This window comes from Bison bison, unplaced genomic scaffold, assembly GCF_000754665.1.
Source record: "Bison bison bison isolate TAMUID 2011002044 unplaced genomic scaffold, Bison_UMD1.0 scf7180017864440, whole genome shotgun sequence".
In the NCBI taxonomy this organism is placed as follows: Eukaryota; Metazoa; Chordata; class Mammalia; order Artiodactyla; family Bovidae; genus Bison; species Bison bison.
The window spans coordinates 1,560,142-1,568,248 of NW_011495002.1; the positions used below are offsets into that span (position 1 = coordinate 1,560,142).

General features: G+C 43.7%; 1 non-coding gene across 1 annotated transcript; it reads right to left on the reverse strand.

Moving 5' to 3' along the window:
• Positions 1 to 1,033: 1,033 nt before the first annotated feature.
• Positions 1,034 to 1,106, reverse strand: TRNAG-CCC. The gene has a single exon. It is a non-coding gene; the product is annotated as a tRNA-Gly (tRNA).
• Positions 1,107 to 8,107: the final 7,001 nt, after the last annotated feature.

Sequence of the window (8,107 nt, forward strand, 5' to 3'; positions counted from 1 at the left end):
TATTCTGACAAATTATAAAAGATCTTTTAAAAGATCTCTTTAAAGAATCTTGCATCTTGACAAATTGTTTGTTGTTGTTCAGTCGCTCAGTCTGAAGCCATGGGCTTCCCTTGTGGCTTAGCTGGTAAAGAAGCTGCCTGCAATGCAGGAGACCTGGGTTGGATCTCTGAGTTAGAAAGATCCCCCAGAGAAGGGAAAAGCTACCCACTCCAGTATTCTGGCCTGAGAATTCCATGGAACGTATAGTCCATGGGGTGGCAAAGAATCAGACACGGCTGAGTGACTTTCACTTCACTTCAGTTGCTAAGTCCTATCTGACTTCAGTCCATGGACCGAAGCACATCAGGCTTCCCTGTCCTTCACCATCTCCCGGAGTTTGCTCAAACTCATGAGTTGGACAAATTATTTAAGGATTCTTAATTACATCAAGAGTTATAGGTAAATTTGGAGCCCTGTCTATAAGGTAGGCACTGTGCTAAGCATTCGGCAAGCAATAACACATCGAAGGTGGATTACTGGTTACCGCAGTACTGCAGGAAGGGGTTTTTATTGTCTGCATTTTACAGATGAAGAACTTAGTAAGAGAGAGGCTAAGTAACTTACCGGAGCACATCTGGGCAGAAACATGGCAGAGTGGTGATCTGAACTCAGAGAACCTGACATTATTGGTAGCAGACATTCTGAGCCATTAAGCTATGCTACCTCTCAGTCACGATCCCACTGGTTGTTCATTGAAGAATCAGAAAGTAAAAATTCCATTGGATAAGCAAAATCTCCCCTATAGACATTTTTCTTCACTTTGACAATTGTGAAATAAATAAGAGTATGACTTTGGAGGGGGGAGTGGAGTTCTTCATGCAACGGTAGAGGGCTAAACTCCAGAGCAACATTCATTCATTTATTTTTAAAAATATTTATTTATTTGGCTATGTCAGGTCTTAGTTGCGGCAGTGGATATCTTTGATCTTCATTGCAGCGTGCAAAGTCTTTAGTTTTGGCATTTGAACTCTTAGTTGCAGCATGTGGGATCTAGTTCCCTGGCCAGGAATCAAACCTGGGCCCCCTGCACTGGGAGTGCAGAGTCTTAGCCACTGGACCACCAGGGAAGTCCCAGAACATCATTTATTTTTAAAGTAATTTCAATCATATCAATTGATTGTAGGGTTGGAGGTGACACTGACCAGGTCATAGGACACAGGTCTGCTCTGACTTGTTCCTCTGCACTGAATTAGTCCTTAAGCCATTCATTCGACAAGGATCATTCAATGATGAGACAGAATCAAGATTGGTGGGCAAGGAACCGTCCTCCTAGAAGAGATGTATGTATGGGATTCAATAGAGAAGCTATTCTTCCTCAGATGTCCTCTTAAAGAATAGCATCCTTTTCTCTGCAAAAGAAATAGTGTTTCTTTAGAGAGCTGAGGCAATGAAAAAGTGGTGTTTTTGATCAAGCGGTGTTTTTCTATGTCTACATACAGTGATGTAGGAGTCTTTTCAATATTGAACTTGCGATGAACTGAAATAATAAATTGATATAAATGATATTAACCTTTTTTAACTTTTCAAAAATTTTAAAACAAAAGAACTTTTCTTAAAGAAGAACCAAGTGATGCTTTTCTGGAGATCTTATTTTTCATGAAAAAAGGCCTCAGGATTAATCACAGGCATATCGCCAAGGTCTTCACAAACATAATTTTCAGTTTGGCTGGATTAGATTTGGTCTTTTCCTCATAGTCTCCACCATTTCAAAGAACATCATATATTTTATGTTTTATAAAAACTCCCCTCACTGAAAACAAATGGAATAATTAACAGTCTTGGTAGCTCTGTTGCCAAGAGTCCCTGTAGCTCTCTCCTGCTTACTTACGTATGTGTGGAGATGAACCCTGCATACCAACAAGCCCACAGGTGCATTTTCTGTTTCCTCCTCTCTGTGATTACTAATGTCCAGTAGCAGGGTTAAAAAATGTTTTCCATTGTTATGATAGAAAATCCATAGATGGAATGTGTCTCTTAAAGGCAAAGCATAAGTAAGTAAGTGTTAGTTGCTTAGTTGTGCCCAACTCTTTGTGACTCCATGGTCTGTAGCCCATCAGTTGCCATTTCCTTCTCCAGGGGATCTTCCCAACCCAGGGATCGAACCCATGTCTCCTGCGTTGCAGGCAGATTCTTTACCGACTGAGCTACAAGGGAAGCCCAAGGCAAAGCATACTTTTGAATAAGAGGCAGTTTGGTGGGATGCCTTACCTCATAAATTTGTCATCATATTGGCTTTGGGATGGCTGGACCAGTGTGTGTGTGTGTGTGTGTGCATGTGCCCTTAAGTGTGCATGACCTGAGTACACATAGTTCAGTATTTCAGGAGGTCGTCACTCTCAGGGTTGTACAAATGCTGTGTTGGTACCTGGGAGTGATTGCCATCTTAGACATTGGCCCGAGGTGTGTCTTACTACACCGGAGTCCTGGCTGTTATGGATTCTCTGAGAGTAGGCGGTGAGGGCTGACTCGCGGCTCCCAGGTTCTAGAGCAGGGGCTCAGTAGTTGTGACACACAGGCTTAGTTACTCCAAGGGATGTGGGATCTTCCAGGATCAGAGATCAAACCCATGTCTCGTGCTTTAGCAGGCAGATTTCTATCTACTGTTCCACCAGGGAAGTCCTCAAAATTAATTTTATGATTTATGAATTCATGGTACACTCTAGGTGGTATACTTTAGTAAAAGCATTCATATTTAAAGCTATCAGATGTAAGTCTTCTTTCAAGTCTGCCAGTGTATTCTGCTGACTGCATGAATCCAGTTGTTTGTGGAAGGGCAAAGACTTTACACTGGAGACCCTCCATTACTGTGGGCATCCTGAGGCATGAGGCCCATTTGCCCCTTTCTGCTCTGCATGGGTCCCCTATTGGAGGGTAATACTGGCAAACAGCTGTGGGCAGTCAGTGTTGAGAAATAAATGCCTAGTCTCGACAGCCTCTTGCTTAAAGTGTCTCTGCAGAGAAGCAAAGCCATGGGTGACTCTTGAGAAGCAGCAGCAGGAGGAAACTTCCAGATGAAAAGGATAGATGGACCAAAACATTCCCTCCCGCCCCCCGAGAAACAGAGACATTCTGATCAAGCAGGACTCCTGGCCAGCTCTGCACTGGAACATACTGGAGAGCTTTAATAACACTTAGACCCATGAGATAAGAATCTCTGAGACAGGTTTCACGTTTCTATTTTTACAAAAGTCTCTCGAATTTGGTAAGTTTGTCAGGTATCTAATGGGGAGAGAGTAGGGGTTGAGAAAATCAAACCTGTCAATCCTAAATGAAATTGACCCCAAATATTCATTGGAAGGACTGATGCTGAGGCTGAAGCTCCAATACTTTGGCCACCTGATGGGAAGAACTGACTCATTGGAAAAGACCCTGATGCTGGGAAAGATTGAAGGCAGGAGGAGAAGGGGATGGCAGAGGATGAGATGGTTGGATGGTATCACCGACTGGATGGACAGGAGTTTGAGCAAACTTCGGGAGACAGTGAAGGACAGGGAAGCGTGCCGGGCTGCAGTCCATGGAATCACAGAGAGCAAGACATGACTTAGTGACTGAGCAACAGCTTCAGCGGTTGACCAGGTGCCTTTTCCAGTTCTTTCTCCTAAAAATCTGTGTGACCTCTGTTTGGTGGGGACAAGATAGGATGGCTCTAAGGGGAGGGAGAATGAAAAATTTCTAGAAAAAGTGCCATTTCTTAGTTCCTACTGCCTGGAGAGACAAAAAACATTTGGGAGTGAACAGGAAATCCCTTCATCTTGTCAATGAGAAATGAATAGAGAAATGAAACCATTCTCTCTACTTTCCTTTCAGACCCCTAGACTTCTCTCTTACAGCTGGAATCAACCATTTCTGAACCTTGTGCCCCAAAGGTGTGTGAGGGCAGAGAACAGCTAATAAAGTTTTTAATTTCTGATGATCCAGGCAGCTATAATGATTTCATTTCCACCCGAGGTCTAGTGGCCAAAGGGATGCTGGTTCTCCAATGAGAAAGATCAAGTTGACTGGAAATGAGGTTGCATATTTCCATGGTTTAAAACTTCAACCTATTGCTCTAGTTTAGGTGATGCAAAAAATAAAGACAAAAAATCAAACCAGAGGTCCACATCAGCTATTCCGGACACCTATGAAACATTTATGTTGAATCTGAAAAATAGGGTAAAATGTTCCAATTCTAATTGGAAACTTTCCCCAGTGGTTTTCTCAGATTCCTGGGGGACTGAAATCAAACATCTGTGGCAGGTCTGTGGTTAATATAAATGTTAGGAGTGGGCTTGTGTTCAGATGCCAAGTTTCTGGAACTGTGACCAGCAATGGCAACTTAGGTGCTTTGCCTTTAAGAATACTGTGCAAGCATATTGAAAACAGCCGAAGGAAACCCCTGCTCAGGCATAAACGCCAGCAAGTCGCTGATTGGAACTCTCTTCCTTAGATGCAGAGACATATTTTCTCCTTTCAAAAAGTTCTTTTGTATATTAGACATTTTTTTTTCCAGAAAAGTATTGGTCTGCATAGGCTTCTGTGGTACAGAAAAGCAATTCTTCACATGTATATAAGTACATGGAGGAACCTAGTGAAAAGAACATAAAGTTGATATATATTTAGCTTCGTGTATGACTGGGCTGTGTACCAGCTGTGACTGTGGGTAAGTTACCGACTCTGTCACCTCTAAGATGCAGATATGAAGAACGCCCTGGCACATGGTAGTCAATCAACAAGGCTGTTTCTTTCCCTCTCCCATTAAATGAGACACATGCAGTATGTTGGGGCTTCCCTGATGGCTCAGATGATAAAGAAAGTGCCCGCAATGCAGGAGACCTGGGTTCAGTCCCTGGGTTGGGAAGAGCCTCTGGAAAAGGGAATGGCAACTCACTCTAGTCTGCTTCCTGGAGAACCCCATGGACAGAGGAGCCTGGTGAGTTACAGTCCATGGGAAGAGTCAGACACAACTTAGCCACTAAACAACAACATACCAGGGTTATTTTTGTTTTATCTTAACATAGTGGAAGATATTTCACAGGAGAGATTCAAACCAGGGTGTAGAAGTATGAGGCACCAGGTTGGGTGGCTGGCACAGGAGAGATTCAAACCAGGGTGTAGAAGTATGAGGGACCAGGTTGGGTGGCTGGCAGGTTTTACTCAAGGTCCCAAAGTCAGAGAGAGGGGCCCCACCTACTGTGTCCGGAAGACGTTCTAAGCAGCTTTTAGACCTTGTTCTGAGGGCTTCCCCTCGCCCCTCCCTTCATACAAATATTTAAGACTTTCCATAAATTGAAGTCAGGTCACCAAATGATGGAAGAACTCTTTGCAGTGAGTGGGCTGCTCTGCCATGGAGGGAGTGGGTCTCCCCAGGCTAACTTACTTCTGTTGGCCCCCTGTCTCCATCCTGACAGCCCGTTTCATCTTGACCTGGTGGTAGGTTACTTCCTAGCTGTTTGGCCCTGTCCAGCTGGATCTGGCCTTTAGCTAAAACTCTTTAAGGTCTGAATCCTCACTGTGTGAAGAGCCAAAGAATCTTGCATAAGGACATTCACAGAATAAATGAAGTCCAGTGTCACGTACCGCCTTTGTAAAACACCTTGGCGTGGTAGCAATAGGCACGGTCTTTTTAATAAAGCTCATTCCTTATGGCTCCCATGTCTTATCTATTTGGACTCTGTGCTTCTCATTATCAGTAAATGGAAATGCTACGGGTAGATTTAGGTCATCATGGAAAAAAAAATTATAGCTGTCACTGCCTTCTGCAATCTAGTCATTCATTATACGGACCTGACCCCTTATCTTTTTGCCTCCACAGTAAAGTGCTTTGTGTATATGAGAGCGTGTGTTTAAGTCTCAGCCAATAGACACAGTCTGAGGAGGACAGTCCTATAATTTTGAGTTCCAAGTGTGAGAAAAGGAAAAAGGGTCACTTTGATTAGGTCATAATATACAGCAAATGGAAACTTCTGGATTTTTCATAAATCCTCATTCATCAGAAAAACCACCATCATTCTTTGGTTCCTTTCTCTCCTAATCCAGGGAATTACATTTTCTCAGTTTGATCTTTTTTTTTTTTTTATCAATGGCAGATGCATTTCCCTGCTTCTTTCAGTAAATAGCATTTTAATTCAAAAAAGTCAGTGGTTTCAGCTGCATTTTGCTGAAGAGATGAGTCATCAGACATGGAAGCTGATGCATTTTTATTTTTATTTTTTTCAAAAGCAAACACATGGAACAGCCTGTAGGGCATCTTCGGGGCACATGTAACTTGTTAAAGGTTCATTAAGGGTCTCTGAAATGGAATTTGTTTGTGTAACCGGTGTTTGTATTTCTCAAGTTGATGATTTATCACTTAAGTTACAGTAGCACTATCCGTAAGACACAGAGAGCCTGCGGATTGTGACTCAGACTTGCCCACATTTCCTTATGTCCTGCTTCCAGGTCACCTGGATGGGGACCATCCCATTTGGTTGGAAGTTTCCTGGCTGCCATTCCAGAAGGAAATGTTCTCGTAAAGACAGACTCTCTAACATAAGCGATTTCAAGCGCAGAGATTTAAGAGCAAATTAGGGGCTTACTTGGTCTGAATAAGGAAACTAAAATGTCATGATATTCTTTCATATGATGTGCTTAGCAGATTGGGGAAAGCTTGGCAGTCTATATGTTTGAAAACTGGAAAAATGCACTGTGCCCAGCGCTACTGCAGTCTGTCAAGCATTGCACGCACAGCATTTCTTGTGCCCTCCAAGCAGCTAGCTCTGTGAGACCAGTAGCGTGGGGATGACCTTTTCTTTATGGAAATGTGCCAACAAGTTTCCTGGCGGTCAGGAAGCTAGACTTTCATCCACTTAGTAGTTGCAGACAGAACTTCTATATGGATGAAGTAGTTTGGGAAAAAACTCCTGACATCAAGACTAGTTCTTTCCCTGTAATAATTTCTGCTCCCTTGATTATGGATGGCAATTTTATTTTATTTATTTATTTTTTTTTTTTACGGTGGCAGCTGGAGAAGTTGGCCGAAGGGCGCGGTCAGCTCTCCGCCCGACCCCTCGGGCAGTGGAGCCGCGGCTCACTGCCGGGTGCGGCCGAGAAGGCGGCAGGTGGCAGGAGGGCGGGGACTAGAGTCCTGGATGGCAATTTTAAAACTGAAAATTCTGCTCGGAAATGGTACTCACCTGTGCGTGGGAAGGTGGACACTCCTTTTTCCTTGATTTTGTTTCCCTGTGAAGGAACTTCCATTAGAGTGATCTTCCTGGCCTGATAGTGTGTGTGTGTGTGTGTGTGTGCATGCTCAGTCCAACTGTCCAAGCCTTCTGCAATCTCACGGACTGTAGCCCACCAGCCTCCTCTGTCCACGGGATTTCCCAGGCAAGAATACTGAGTGGGTAGCCATTTCCTTCTTCAGGGCATCTTCCCAACCCAGGGATCAAATCCCGGGTTTTGATCCTGCTCTGCAGGCGGATTCTTTGCCAACTGAGCTACCAGGGAAGACCCGGCCAGATACTTTGGCCTTCACTATACAGGTGCCTCATGAATTTGAGCACTCCCAGCAGTCACTGGGTGTGCTCAAGCTGCTTTTTGTTTCATTTTGATCAGTATTAAATCTGACAGTTTGATATCTGTCTCCTGGCCCTAGCGTTTGTTTATACTCCACAGTTCTTTTCTTTAAAGTAGTCATTCATTTATTTGCCTGCGTTGGGTCTTAGTTGCAGCATGCAGGGTCTTGGATGCATTATGAGGATCTTTCCTTCCAGTGCATGGACTCTGTTGTGGCTCATAGGCTTACTTGCCCTGGGGCATGTGGGATCTTACTTCCCTCGCCAGGGACTGAACCCTCATCTGTTGCACTGCAAGGCAGATTCTTAACCTCCGGACCACCAGGGAAGTCCCACTGCACAATTCTTAATTTAGTCAGGAAACTTACAGTGCCTAATTTTTATTAAAACTCCCATCTCCATTCCTTAACCTTGACCCACAAAACTGTAACAAGGCAGTGTCTCCCACTTAATCAAATTGCTGATTTGATATCCATTTGCTTTCAGATTTTGATGGTTGGGGGAGTATGGTAAAACTTTTAAGATGTTTTCAAAAT